We start from the raw sequence: 13001 nt of genomic DNA, 5'->3' as shown, positions 1-13001 counted from the left end.
TATCAATAAAGGCCATACGTATGTAGTATTAAAAGATTTTCTCGCTGAAGTGGTTAATGTATGTTTTGTATGTAATCAATCTACAAAGTAACTAGTAACTAAAGTTGTCAAATAAAAATTGTACAATAGTTGCCTGTGAAATGTAGTAGAAGTAAATGTGCTGAAAAGTTGACATACTCAAGTAAAGTACAAATACCTCAAAATAGTACTTAAGTACAGTACTGAAGTAAATGTACTTACATTACCCAGCAAGCACAGTCAGGACCTGGACAAATTAGTGACGTCTCGATTATGGCCAGATCAAGTCAAACCAAGACTAGTCAAATCTGGCCCAGAATATCACCTGATTTCAACCAACATAAATTCTGCCCACTAAGACGGACGTCCCTGGATGAATCAGAGTGTCCGATCGAGACCAGATCAACTTAAGTCATATCATAACTAGTCAGATCTGGCCCAGAATAAGCTATATTATTTCAACTCCTAGAAAAGACGTAAAGATCATCCCCATATGGGCTGTGGATCTGGCCTAGTCCTGAACGTCACCGGAGGACGTCGTCATAACGCCATCATGACGTCATTTGGCTTGCTGGAGTTATTTTTTATGCGTGTAACACTGGCACGTGATAATTGCTTAAAAACATCCTCAGTACACACACACACACACACACACACACACACACACACACACACACACTTTTCTCCATCTACATATCCTGTCTCCTGTCCTCACTGTGTGTGTGTGTGTGTGTGTGTGTGTGTGTGTGGTAGGCGTGTGTGTTGTAGGCGAGTGTGTGGCCTATTTTCCTAGTCTTTTTTTTAATCAGGCCTCGTGCATTTAAAATCTGGCCAGGGCAGATGGGGAAAGGGAGAGTTTGACCCACTTTGATGGATTCCACACCGATTAAAAGGATGAGTGAGCTCTCGAAAGCAAGGGACGTGTGTGTGTGTGTGTGTGTGTGTGTGTGTGTGTGTGTGTGTGTGTGTGTGTGTGTGTGTGTGTGTGTGTGTGTGTGTGTGTGTGTGTGTGTGTGTGTGTGTGTGTGTGTGTGTGTGTGTGTGTGTGTGTGTGTGTGTGTGTGTGTGTGTGTGTGTGTGTGTGTGTGTGTGTGTGTGTGTGTGTGTGTGTGTGTGCGCGTGCGCGCGCACGCGCGTGCAATGTACATGGGCTCATGGCCCTTTTCAATAAAGGAGAGAACACACCAATATGGAATAAGCAAATGTTTTTTTTTTTTTTTTTTTTTTAAGATATTTTTTTGCTGCCTTTATTGATTTTTTAAGGGATAGAAAGTAGGCTGACAGGAAACGGGAGAGAGATGGGGGGATGACATGCGGTAAAGGCCGTGTCGGGTCCGGGAGTCGAACCCGCGGCACACCGCGACTGGATCACCAGTCCGGTGCCCAGACCGTTACGCTACGGCCTGGGCAAGCAAATGTTTATTGGAAAGATTTTGGCAGCAGTTTAGCAAAATGGCAAAGGCAAAATTATGGCAGAGCATTATTTTGGCGATTAGACTCCAATTGCATTTATTGTATAAGATTAGCTTTTTTAATAGGGAGAACCCCCCATTGGAGCATTGGAGTCTAGACGCTGGTGGTGGCAGCTGAGCAGATGAACCTCCTTCCTTCTCAACACTAGATGGAAAGGTGGAGTTGGGGATGGAGGTGGGTTGCTTGTTGCAGACTGAAAGGAGAATGGAGAAGTGTCAGAGTGTGTGTGTGTGTGTGTGCTTGTTTGAGCAGGGAATGTAAGGAGGAGGTAGTACTGTGTGATTGTATTTGTGTTGTGATCAAGCCTGTGCTGTTTTCTCTCTCATAATGCTGCACTTAGTGACGTGACATTGTCTGCAAAGCTCCTCCGTGGCACATTTTGACGTCACATTTGTGCGATGCGTCGTTCGACGACACCTTGTTGAATAGCTGTGGGCTGCTAGGCAATCTACAAGCCATCTACAAGCTCATGTGAGCTTGTAGATCATGTGAGCTTGTAGATCGGCTATTTTCTAAAGATTTACTTAATACATTTTCAACTTGTGAAATGGGACATATGTCACAATGAGTACTTTGACTTTTGGTACTTTTAAGTATATTTTGATGCCGTTACTTTTGTACTTTTGCTCGGGTGTATTTAGAAATTGCGCTATAGGGCATAGCAGTGGGCGTGGTTGTCTGGCACCACTGACAAATCGGCCATTGATTTTTTTCCCCATAAAGATTTACAAAAATATGAATTTAAATGATTTTAATAGAATCGAGCCATCCAGGATCCTGGTGATTCATGGCCATAAAACCTTTGATTCTGTAAGCAATAATGGGCTATACAGTATGCATACACGCCATTTTACAGATGATAATAATTAAGGCTCTGTTCCATTCTGGTCAAACAGAGCCATGGTGCTGCTATTGTGCATGTTGGCTCATTGGAAACACTCTGCTACACCAGTGGGTCTCAAAGACCCCCTTTCCACCGGTTGGTTCCCAATCACTTTTTGGTTCTTAGTCCATGAGCCAGAGCTCCAATATTGGTGGGAAAAACTAGACCTATATTAAATTGTTTATAGGATCAATACAAGTAAATTAATACATGATAACCCTTCCACAGTAGTAGGTTTTTAATATTTTCTATTATTTAGCCTATTTTCCTACATAATGCCTAATTTGCATATTTAAAAATGTAAAATTTTTAATACAATAAATCATTGTCTTCGTGTCAGTACTCAATTGGGGAAGTTTCATGGTGATAACAATCTAATATAGGTATGGTTTTGCCCACTCAATTCATAATTAACGTTCCAATTTTGGAGCTCTGGCTCTGGCTCATGAACCGGTTCCCATTGGGAACCAACCGGTGGAAAAGGGGCCAAAGTGTCCTTGAATGGGTTCCAAATGGCTCTGTACGGGTGTGTGACTCTTGGGAATGTACATTGGCATTTGTACACTCTCAGAATTATGCGGGTCCTTGAAAAAGAAAAGTTTGAGAACCACTGCACTAAATGGAACAGAGCCTTAATTAGTATCATCGGTAATACCTGTGAAGGAAGGGTATTGGAAAAGCATGCCCACTGCTGTGCCCTATTGATATATTTTACTTGAGTAAAGTATGTGGCCCATTTTTCCACCGGGGTTGAACCGGTTTGGTTATTTTTTACCCACCTCATTGAACCAGTTCAGAGCGTTTCCACTGAACATGAATCGGTTCAGAACCCTAAAAGTTGGTTTGGAACTGGAACCAAAAGAAAGATATGGCCACCGGTTTTGTGAAAGTGTAGCCTCGGCCGGGAGGTGATCCCGGGCTCCCCATTCCAATGGCACGTACGTTAACCAATCGACTAAAGAGTCATGACCCGATAAGCAAGTAGTAACGCAGCCACCTATAGCCTACAAAAGCACAAAAGGTTCCAAGAATGTCGAACGGAACCAGTTCTAGAACCAAAGTTCTTTTGGTGGAAAAGGGCCTCATTCAGAGTACTTTTTCCACCACTGCCTGCCTTGTCTCTGGACCCCCACTTTGACAACCAGTGTATATAACAGTGATTCTTAGAGTTTAAAGTAAAGGTGCACAATCTGCGCCGATTTTAATCGGCCGATATCAGCCTATTTATGCCTTTATTGGTACCAATCCGATCTCAAAATAACTGATTATTTTTACCGATATTGTTGACGCAATAATAACATGACCGTCAATAGCTTTGTACTAAAAAGCTGCCTGTCTCTTTAAGAGCATCAGCATCCCCTCCCAGCCCCCATGCTAATGTGTCTCTCTCTAGTTTGCAGGCTGGCTGGAGCACACAATGCCTGCCGTAGAGAGAGAAGCAATGTTTGCCCTTTACAGAATTATACCTCTCAGCTCTTAATGTTTCTGTTTTTAATGTCTGTCCTGGAATGTTCTGTTGTTCTGTAGTGTAGGAAGCTGTTACCTCCTAGAGCTAGCTGTTGTTTCCGTGTATGTCTGTCCAGTGTCCATGGCTTTGTTTCAGCCTCTCCCTCTCCTGCTAAACTCACTCCTGAATGTAAGACGGTGGTGATAAACTAATCAATGTATTATGTTAGCTTAGTTTGTATATCGCTCACACAAAAATAAATCAACTATGAGCTTAACAAAACACTTTTGTCTCTCAAATGTGAAGTTTGTGAACCCCTGTGCAAAAAATGTGCAATTGAGAAGGGGACAGTCACTTTTTTAAGTTTGTATTTTATTTTACACTTTTAAGTAAAAAAAAAAACTTTAAATTTTTCTACATTTAATTTGTATACTCATCTCGTTCAGTAGCCATTCAGTAGTGAAAACAGACACTTGGAAAATAGTATATTTATTGATAGATTGATTGAATACTTAATTAACAGGCCCATATAGGGCCTAGTCTTGTTTCCATTGTGGTCTTTTGTATAATAATCGGAAGCGGTCATCATCGGTATCGGCAGATATGACCCTGCATATAATCGGTGATCGGTAATAATCGGTCATAATTTCATAATCGTTGCACCCCTAGTTTAAAGTGACCAATCCACTTTCCTCAATGCACTCTGGTCGGTCAACAGACACTCTTCATTGAGACAATAATAGCCCAACATTTTGTCCGACTTGCAGCGTAGTGTGCTCTTCTTCTTTTTTTTCTCTTTTTTTTCTCCTTGACAATGAAGCCTTGTACCGTCCAGGCTTGTGACCGCCTGGCCGGACAGGAAGAATGACCCTCTGTGTTGGAACAGTGTCACATGGTACGACAGACAGTGGTTTTCATTTAAAGCTGCAAGAATCCACATCTAGTATATGTCCGACCTACAGTATATACCTGGGATTCGAAACCTTGGCCATCCCATACGCAAGGCCCCAAGTATCATTCAAGAGGCAATATGGCGTACCAAATGGTCGGACATACGTGGCCGGTTATAAGACTCCCCCGTGGCTCTGACATGCGTGGCCGGTTCCGACTGCTTCACCACTTTTCAAACCTATCTACATATAATCTGTCCTCATGATCTAAAGCACCACATTTCTTTTACGAGGCAGAGGTCAGATTCCAACCACAGCAGCAGATAGTAGTAATAACTAACTGACATTACCATACATAATACATATTGGTTAACCCTAAAATGTATTCATTAAATTAAGTTCTGAATTGCTGCTTTAAAAATCAGGGTGTCCTTCCTCCCCTTTATGAATGTACAGTCAATGCATGTAATGTAACTAGAGGACAAGTAATGGCACAATAGTAAAAAAATCACACCCGTGTGAACTGAGTGGTGCAATTCCCCCCCCCCCCCCCCACCCCTCTCTCTCTCTCTCTCTCTCTCTCTCTCTCATTAGCAGGCACAGCAATACCCCTCTCTCTGTTTCTGGTGCCCCCTACTGGTATAAATAAGTCACATACTCGTGCTCACTTACAGGTACACACACAGGTACGTAAACAGGTACACGGACATTGCTGGTTGTAGGAGTGGTTGCACCACTCAAAAAAAGAAAATCGCCTAAGAAAGGCTGTGAATCACACCATGTTACAAATCACTCTCATTATAGTAAGCGGGTGACTATTGGGTGTGTGATTGATTTAAGAAGGGACTAGATTGGCTGCTTTGGAGGGTCAAGGAGAGAGAAATGGAGATAGAGATTAGTGAATCATGGCTAATAATGAAAGCAGCCGTATTATACATCACCGATGACCAGCTCTCTCAGGAGTAATCCAGTTATTGACATTGTGTCATTACTTTTTAGATTCAGTGCGCAGCCACTAAGAGACCCAGCCGCTGATCAGTGTAAAATAAAGGATCTGCTGACATGTGACAATAATGACTAGTCTATAACACTCGAATGAATACTTGCATTGCAGATTTTTTTTACCCACGGTTTTCTTACCCATTTTTCACCCGGTACCAAATGCCTAAGCTGTATCCTGGACGCTATATACTCTCCCTTTGCCAACCTGGGGAGAGCCCCGAACTGAGCTCATGCTTCCTCCAATGCATGAGGAGTGAGCAGGCAAAAGTTGACCTCAAAGTTGAGACTTGCGTTGCTCGAGCCAACCATAGAGTTACAGTATAATAATTGTACTTCCGGCAGACTTGCTTCAAGCGCCACTGAGCAACTTCCATTGAGATGAACAGCTGGGGGCGGGGTTATCCGCGCTTAGACCCTAGGAGGAGTTTGAGCTTCACTCCTTGTCCCCTCTCTCCTGTGTGTGTTTGCCAGGAGTTCCACTGTCAGCACATTTATCACCCCCCCCACCCCCCCTTTCCTTTCCTTCATCACGGAGAGGGTTAACACCTGGCACAGCTGGTGCTGCCACTGCTTGACGCAATAGCCAGCGACATTGGCCTGTGGGCACAGGGATCGGCCCGCAGCGTGCAGCATTGGTATACAGACTGTGTGGAGGGAGGGAGGGAGGCAGACGGGTGTCTTCTCTCTGCGTCTCAGTGCTGTATATAAGCGGCTGAACCATGCTCACGATCTGATGCGACTGCCGGGTTAAAGATGACGTCCCTGGCCCCGTTCCTTATCTCCAAGATGGGAAGGGAAGGAGGAAGGAGCTGTTCCTCATTCTGCCCCACTTGTCTTCTAACCTCTCACTGGGACTCATTGTGTCTGTATCTCCTCTCTCTCTCTGCCCGTGCGTTTCATATATCTCTCTCTCTCTCTCTCTCTCTCTCTCTCTCTCGATGTCACCGCTATCTTTTTGGCAGTTTCTTTTAATTGCAAAGTCTCCTATCTTTTATTCTGTGTCATCTATATCTCTCTCTGTCTCCTCAGCCCCTCCCCTCTTCTCTTCTCCCCTCCCTCTCTCTCACTCCATTCCTCTCTGTATTCAGCCAGTTGCTATCCATGGTGCTGAGGAATTCTGTCCCAATAAAGCTCTTCTCCACAGCCTCTTATTTTGGCACGCACACACGCACGCACGCACAAACAAACAATAGGAATAGCAGATGTAGCAATGTGTGACACTTCCTACTCTCTAATTATCTCAGAATCTTTGTTCCACCTCTCTCTCTCTCCCGCTCTCATCACTGGACAGTGAGACAGACGCCAGCATCCAGGCTGCATCCTCAACATTAGTGCTGCTGCTGCTGTTTAGCTGGCGTTACGTGGGCGTGCGGGCACACAGTGTGTAGCACTGTGTACATATGACGACACGATCAAACCCATTCATTCAGTTCATTGTAGGGATGGCCAACCGATAACCGTTAGCCGTTAGCCGTTAATTAATTGGTTACCGACAACACTAACGGCTAATGGTTTACCGATAAAAAAAAATATATTTTATTTTGAAGCGCCGAGAGCAGGCACCGCGGCCAAAGCACCAAGCCCCTCTTTCCACCTTTACTGTCAGTGCAACCAGTGACCACGCATGTGCTGTGACTTACTTCCCCCAAAACAAAAACACAAAAACAACTGCATGTAGTGGACTGTGGAAGCAGGAGGGAAAAAGAAAAAAAGACGAACACACACACAGCATTGCGCCGCTGCGCGCCCGCAGATCTGCCCTTCATGCAACGAACGTTGGTTCCGATCTGCGTTGTGGATCTGTCGTTTTATGGATCATAGAACGAACGAACGTATGCTGTTAGCTTGTTGCTAACGGGACGGACGGACGGGACACCCCCCCCCCCCCCTCTCTCCCTCCCTCTCTCTCTCAGACGTTCGTTCTCTCTCTCTCTCTCTCTCTCTCTCTCTCGCGTGTGTGTTAGAGAGACGCTCTCTCTAACACGTCTTTCTTTCTCTCTCTCTCTTCCTAATCCTTCCCGACCGGTCCGCGATACATGTGTGCGTATAGAAGACTGTAGCCTACGCAGTGCGCACTAGTGCACTGATTGACAGCAGGCCACGTGTAAACGGTGTATTTGTCTATTTTTTATGCGCAAAATAGCGCTTTTCTTTTCTTAACGGATAACGGTTAATTAGCCGGCAAGTCCTGGCGGTAACCGGTTAAGACAATCTTTCCATTTGGCCATCCCTAGTTCATTGTCATGTTGCGAGCATGCACCGTTCTCGCAGTACTACAGTATGTGTGCGTGCGGACAGTGTGAAAAGTGTGCCTCGGAAAACGTACTAATGTCACGGCGGACCGAGCGCAGTCGTTTGACCGAGCACAGCGCGTAACGAGAGTAGCGAGAGAATGTTAATGAGCAGGTAATGAAGTTATTAAAAGCAGACGGCAAATGAAGTGAATTAAAATCGAATTGAATTGAATTATGCGCACGGCTCGGCACGCACATCTGGTGTTAACCGACATTGCCGGAATATCTGACCTGCTTGTGTGTGTGTGTGTGTGTGTGTGTGTGTGTGTGTGTGTGTGTAAATGTCTGTATATATATATATATATATATATATATTGTATCTCCACAATATACTGCATCTCCACTCTACTCATATCAGGACATTTTCAATATCTGACTATATTAGTCAAAAAGCACATGTGCCAGAGCTTGTACGAAAGATAATTTCACCCACTTTTATACCTGTAAGCCTGTGATGTGGCAATTAAGTTAATTCTGGTTAATAGGCCATTAGTAATTAGCGGGGAAATCTCACCATGCCATGGCAACCATACTCCGACTGCATCATCTCAATGCTCTGCCTGTGACATGGTTTTCCATATGAAGTGCCAGTGTGTTGATGCTATTATTGCTATATGCAGTGGTCTTTGAATAATGTGGTGAAAGTAAATGTGAATTTTCAATTAAACTTCAGTAGCTTCTCTGTGTGTGTGTGTGTGTGTGTGTGTGTGTGTGTGTGTGTGTGTGTGTGTGTGTAGCCTTGTAAATGCAGCTTGTAAATGTCCAATGCATCCAATCCATTCTTTATTTATCTATTAAGCCCGCAGCAGTTTGCCCAACAATTTGCCTGTGAATTATACTGCTGATAAATACAAAGTCTTTTCACCTGGCAGCAGTTTGATCAGATTTTATTTTTATTGGTGTGTGTGTCCTACCCAATTACTGTAGATCTAACAATGTCACCATCGCCATTGAGTTTTAAGCGTGTTGTGGACGCTTTTCTCCAGTGTTAATTTCGTTGACTAAGACTAACTAAAAAACTAAAGTTTTTAGATTTTTTTTGATGTAGAAGACTAAATAGGACTAACGGCCAAGCTACACCGGGCATGTGTGCGTTTGACGTAAGCGCACTGCGCGCACAAAGTATGCGTGCGAAATGCCCCGGCTACACCAGATCTGTGGCGAGCGGCAGATTTGTGCGGGACCTTCCGGGAGGATATATAGATACGCGCGCATGGGGGCATACGCACGTAAATTTTTTAGAACCGATCCTATTTTTAGAGCACGCGTAGGATGGCCCGCGGTATCTGTGCGTCTGGTGTAGCTGGTATCATTGACATATATTGGTCCTATCCAAACGCACTGTACGCACGCAGTAAACGCATACGCACGCACGCAAAATTGCCTGGTGTAGCTTGGCCCGTGAGACTAAATGTTTTCTGGCTAAATTAACATTGCATTAAGACTAAGACTAAAAGACATTTTGATAGAGACTAAACAATTTCAGAAGACTAAATAAATAGGACTAAGACAACATGGTGTCATTCAAAAGACTAAGACCAATTCAAAATATGCTAAAAAAATTAACACTACTTTTGTCCTTGACTGGCTCGCCATCAATAGACAAATGAGAGATGCCGGGGGTTAATTAGAAAAAGCATGTCAAGCTAATAAAATCTCACTAATCGAAGTCAAAGCAAAAACGTATGATTATGCCCTGTCTTCTGACACTGTGCATCTGTAACATGTCACTCAATGGCCATTGGTCCAACTCCAAAACATGGTCTCTTCCAGATGTGATCAGCCTTTTTTTTTTTTTAAATGAAGCACCTCAGTGTATTTTGCATTAGTTCATGTAGAAGACATTTTTAGAATCTGATCTCAGGTCAAAATGGGAACCCTGGGGGTCCCCAGACCCCACGCTTGAGAACCAGTGTCTTAGCAACACACTCCTCCTTCCCAAACGATTTTATATTCATAAGCAATGCGTCTCGGATGTTTTTTGTGATTTGTGTACGTCGGCTACACAAAGCAGGCCGGCTGTAAAGTCAAACCCATCTGGCGTGTAAAAGAACAAGGTTGTAAAGTAGTATTGAAGGAAGCCGACTCCTCCTGCCTGTTCTTCATGTCTATCAGCAGCCACATATCTGCCTTTTATTACTCCTGCCTAGATTCCATTGTTGACGGTCTTCAACACAACAACTCAGAAAAACAGACGCAGACAAACAGACAAAACTAGACTGCACGTGTGTTGATTTTTAACAGCAAATTTAGATTTTGTTTTAGTCATTTTTTTAATCACTGTCTTCAATTGAGTTTAGATTGTATTGAGCAACGTTTCGTTCGTCAGACCTTCATCAGGCACCATGCCTGAGGAAGGTCTTACGACCGAAACGTTGCTCAATAAAATCTAAACTCAAGTGAAGACAGTGTGCGGGATTCTTTTTCTCTACTTATCAGTTCCAGTTATTCGATGCGCCTGTCCATTGTAGGTGTGCAGAAGGACTTTTTCTTATAGTCATTTTTTTTATACAATTTCTGTCATATATTAGTCATTTGAAATGTTTTCCTTTGGTCTAGTTTTAGTCGGCTAAATATCATAAGACGTCAGTCGACTAAATCTGCAGTTGATTTAGTCGACTAAAATGAATTTTGGAGGGCCTCGATGGCGTCGTAATGCCTGATTTTACTCTTGGGTTGCATGCTGTAAACAGCCGATATAAGTTCACAACAGGCCCGGGGCGGCTGGCGTAGCTGTCTGGGCAGTGTGGGCACCTTGGCTGGTAATCCAGTCTGGCAGTGTGCCGCGGGTTCGACTCCCAATCCCGACGGCCTTTACTGCGTGTCACCCCCCCCGATCTCTCTCCCCATTTTCTGTCAGCCTACTGTCACTCTGTCAAATAAAGCCACAAAAAAATATATATAAAAAAAACATAGTTCACAACATGTCAATTTATTTAGTAAAAATATCATTTTTGAACACATTTTGTGCCCAAGACATCCACAGACGTAGCGACCCTAGCTTTGGCTAACTCTGGCCCATTTACATTGAGCTGAAATAGACATGTTGATTAATGAGCTTTGTCCCTGTCAAATGAATAAATAAATAAACTAGTAACTGAAAAAAAAAAGTAGTTACTTTCCACCCCTGCCACTGTTTCAGCTCTACTACTAATTCCCCGCAGGCTGGCTGTTGCATTGACGTGTGTGTTATGATCGCAGAGGTTTATTGGGATAGTTGTCTAGAAGTCTATTCCCTGCTCCCGCCTATATGCCCTGCGGTAAAATAATACTTACTCTGCACCGTTGAGTTTAATGCTGTCTGGTGTCCGACGGAGCAACAGCACTAGGAATTGAGAAAACGGTTTACTGTGTAGTATTTTTCCGTGCGTGCGGTGTGTGCCAAGAGCCCCTCAGGTGAGTCTGTCTATGCTGTGAGTTTATAACGAATAACTATAAAGCTCACAGCTGGCACTAAGACCGAAGCCTGTCCCATGCCAGGGCCAAAGCAATTAAACCATTTAGGCCTGACATCGAAATAAATAAAAAATCTTCTAAATCATTGACAGTTTTCTGAAATACCTCATGTTACTATATCAGTGGGGCTCAATATTTCACGTCAAGGACCCCAAAATTTTGAAATTTGATAAATTTGAAATGAGCAGATCTACAAGCTCACAATGCGTCGCTCGTAGATCGGCTATTTTCAAATGGCCCGGAATGCATAATAGCCGGGCTGAAGTGGTTAATGTATGTTTTGTCATAATAATCAAAATGGAAACTAAAGTTTTCAAATAATTACAGTGGAATTAAAGTACAATATTTGACTTTGAGATGTAGTGGGGTAAAAGTATTGACATTTGGAAATGCTCCAATAAAGTAAAAATACTTCAATATTATACTTAAGTAGTATACGTACAGCTATTTAGTTACAGGTACTCTAAACCACTGCTGATTGAATTATCTTCTTACCCTTCCTCAATTCTTTTGTCATCATGTCATTAAATGGGCACTACTTGTCCCATAATGTATTCCCACATTATTTGTATCGGTTCGGTTGTTTTCGAACAAAACTGCTGAATCTAAAATGCTAGTGGACCTGACAAACAAACTTTGACTGTCAGACTTTCCTGGGACATCTTAGGATGGTAATTACCTTCTCGGTATGGATGTGGCGGTCATTATGTAACATGCCTTGGGGGTGCTAAACTGTGCATTTGCAATGCCTTGCAGAGAGAGTAGCCGGCAACAAGAGTGCAGTGTGTTCATGTTCATAATGTGTCCTCATGGTGAGTTACTGTACTTTATTCTTTTAAATTTTGATCCCGCAATTGTGTAACCCCGTTTTTTTCACCGAATGTAATTTATCTAATGTAATTCCCTCCGCCAACCTGGGGAGAGAACGGACTGACCTCATACTTCCTTCATTGCATGAGGAGTCCAAGCCGCTTCTTTTCACCTGGGGGGAGTTTCCCCGGTAGGACGTAGCGTCTGTAAGGACCTTCTAGCGGTGAGGCGCTACTGACTTGCGCCACCTTGTCCCAGAGTTACTGTACTTTCCACTCCCTTTGGCGTGTATTGGTTTGGTACAATAGCATTGACAGGACAGCGGGCACTGAAGCCTAGGTTTAGGCTTAAGTAGCTGCAGACGGACAGACCTCCATTATCTCTCCATGCCAGGTATTTAATGAACTGTATACTGTAAGTCTGGTGACACCCCCCCCCCCCCCCTTTTAGCCCAGTGGGTGAAGAGAGCCACTGTGTACCGTCTAAACAGCTCGACAGTCGAGCCTATGTTGGTAGAGACTTTAGCGTTGCTGAAACGTCGACCCTCTCTTGAAGGTGAAGTCCGTTGGCCAGGTATAAGTCCAGAGCTTTTGTTCCCAAGCCATCAAGGCTTTAATGACCGGCAGCCATGTGAATAAAGCCCACACAGTGTAAAAATAAAACGGTGACACTATACGTGGAGCTGCATTTAGAAAGCGCCTTTCCCTTCTCTTTCAGTAGAGCTGACA

Source organism: Protomyctophum parallelum, assembly GCF_964188405.1.
Source record: "Protomyctophum parallelum genome assembly, chromosome: 22".
NCBI classification, from domain to species: domain Eukaryota; kingdom Metazoa; phylum Chordata; class Actinopteri; order Myctophiformes; family Myctophidae; genus Protomyctophum; species Protomyctophum parallelum.
This window is presented reverse-complemented; position numbering follows the sequence as displayed.